The sequence below is a fragment of the Triticum urartu genome, chromosome 5A (genome assembly GCF_056163025.1).
Source record: "Triticum urartu cultivar PI428250 chromosome 5A, HENAU_Tu73, whole genome shotgun sequence".
Taxonomy (NCBI): Eukaryota; Viridiplantae; Streptophyta; class Magnoliopsida; order Poales; family Poaceae; genus Triticum; species Triticum urartu.
Genome location: NC_141877.1, coordinates 466,606,638 through 466,609,210, shown reverse-complemented (window position 1 = coordinate 466,609,210; position 2,573 = coordinate 466,606,638). Strand labels below are relative to the sequence as shown.

Below are 2,573 nucleotides of genomic sequence, written 5' to 3'. Positions count from 1 at the left end.
TGTACATCATAACCATGAAATTTGCAAGCACTTATCATTCGTACAACTCTGTAGCACAAATATTCAAGCACTTGACATTGATATTCTGAACCATATCATTCAAATTCTGTAGCAACAAGTACTACCAATGAATAACCATCCAAGTATGTTACATAATAGGCCATTCACTTGTACACTTAGGCCACAAAAGACTATAGTTAGCCACCAAAATACCACCAGATAACTATAGTTAACCCCCAAAGTATCATCTAACCAACATCTAGATATTAGAACAAATTTTCACCATAAAGACGATCATCTTCACAAGTAGGGGGAGCTGTGAGGAGCTGAGTAAAGCTCTCAATGGCAATGTACTGCCCATTTTCCACATTTGCGCTTCTCTTGTTGCCATCATTCTTCACTTCCCCTTGGGGCTGTACATCTACATTTTTCTTTTTTTGCTGCCAGTGAAAGCTCAACCTTTTAGTGTATTAACAAATGACAAAACAAATTATTATCTTCAGATTAGAACATACCTTTGGTCCTTTCTTGGTCGAAACAACAGGTTTAGTTGCCTTGCGCTTGGCCTTGTGCAACCTATCAAGCCAATTTTTCTTTCTCTTTGAATTTTTGGGCTGAACCTCCTTTTTCTTCAGTTTAGCAGCTCTTAGCAAGTCATCTCTTTGCTGCACATTTGGGTCAACATTTTCTTGGTCATTACTTGGTTCATTCATAGCACTACTAGATGCATTGAGTTTTTCCTCCAACCGTGGACCAACGCAATCAAGCTACCAATAGATACAACATATTTGTTTCCATCCAATACTCTACTACATGCAGCCATAGATCTTTCATACTCACTTTGGAAAGCTTCAAAAATTGTTGGAGTGTACACTTTGCTTGCTTGTACCAACATAGGCCTGCTCATCTTGATTCTTGGTATGTTTTTTCTTGCTTCAAATTCAGATTCCAGCTCTTTGTTTCTTTTTTGTTCCACTATCCTTTCAAAATGCTTTAAAAATCTAACAATATGAAAATCAGATTTCAAATGGTTCTTCAATGAATTGTTGAAGCTCTCACTTAATTGTGTACTTCTCACTCCCAAACTGAAGACGTCTCTCATAAAACATTCAGCCCACTTTTCTTTTACCTTGTAGATACTATCAAACCAAGTTTGCTTATGCATCTTTAACCTCATGTTGGCAAATGCTTCTTCAAACTCAACCTTGTCCTCATAGCCATACATACAAGCACTAAAATCAGTGAGAATATGTGATTCTTCGTCTTTATCTTTGTCTTCACCCTCCTCTTTCTCTTCACCCTCATCTTCATCTTCAACCTTAATTGGAGATAGATGTTTGACAGCATTCTGCATTATATGAAATGTACACAGTCCATGATATGCTTCTGTGAACACAACCTCTACAGCTCTACCCATTGCATAATCTTGATCGGTATAAATAGTTCTAGGTTGCCTTCCATTATGCGCACCTAGGAAAGTTTCAAAGAGCCATTTGAATGAGGCTAATGTTTCGTCAAACATTAGTGCAGCACCAAAAACTGTAGTCTCCCTAAAACACCAAATGGCCTATATTCCTTGTTTGTGCCAAAAGTAGTGTCAAATGTGACAACATCGCCAAAGTGTGCATAGTCTAACATCATTTTAGCATCAGCCCAGAAAATGTTAGATATATTCTCCTCACAATCTAGTTGCAAAGCATATTGAAATGATGGATTTTCAGCAACTTTCCCACCAAAGTACTTTAACATGCTGCCTGCCTGACCAAAAGCCAACTCTCTTTGCCTCTTGCTTTGCAAAAGATTTCTGTGACCATCCGAACCTACGTGTATAGCTGAAGCACCACTCCACGGTGGAGCATTGGCCATGCCCTGAGATTAAGTGGTCCACCAACCTGACGAGTAGCGAGCTCATATGCAGCTTTAGGCCTAATTCCAGAATCATCCGCAGCTTCAATTTCATATGCTTGAAATTCTGATATTTTCCTTTGCGACACCATGAGGTGGCGGGTTTGTGGCAAGTGAAGCAAGTGATTATGTTCAAGAACTACATCCGTGACTTCCAAATTTCCAGACTCTCGATCCAATGTAAGAGTCATTCGAGCTTTACAATCAGTTCTTGTCTCATCTCTAAAGCACTTTCGAATGGATTCTCTTTGCGTTTTTTTTTTCGATGACCTTCATTGGCACAAACATATCTGCAGGAAGTTACCTTACCATCAAATTTGCTCACATTGGTGTACCTTTTCCTCACATCAAAGCCTACACGACCACCATATGCTATCCAAAACAACCAAGACTCCTCTTGACTTTTGAATATCATGCCAACTTGAGGCATCCCCTTATCAGATTGTGCCATTGCACACCACCCAACTTATCTGCCATTGACAACACATATAATCAGCTGACTAAATTGCAGAACACCAACTAATATTCTAGATGCAAATCTGAAACAAATACTAATACTAAACTTGCGCTAGCAGTACTACAAAATTCAGATTATTCTACTTCTGAATATCTGGGGTGTGTGCGTGTGTGGTGAGTGATCTGAACTTGCACAACCATGTAATATATCT

The 2,573-nt window shown here is 39.0% G+C and overlaps 1 pseudogene across 1 annotated transcript; it reads right to left on the bottom strand.

Annotated features, from left to right (window-relative positions):
• On the bottom strand, positions 1-2,011 carry LOC125556260 (protein FAR1-RELATED SEQUENCE 5-like; annotated as a pseudogene). The gene is made up of 3 exons (XR_015602369.1): positions 841-2,011; positions 516-665; positions 1-440 (listed from the first exon to the last, which is right to left on the bottom strand). The product of XR_015602369.1 is annotated as a protein FAR1-RELATED SEQUENCE 5-like (transcript).
• Positions 2,012-2,573: the final 562 nt, after the last annotated feature.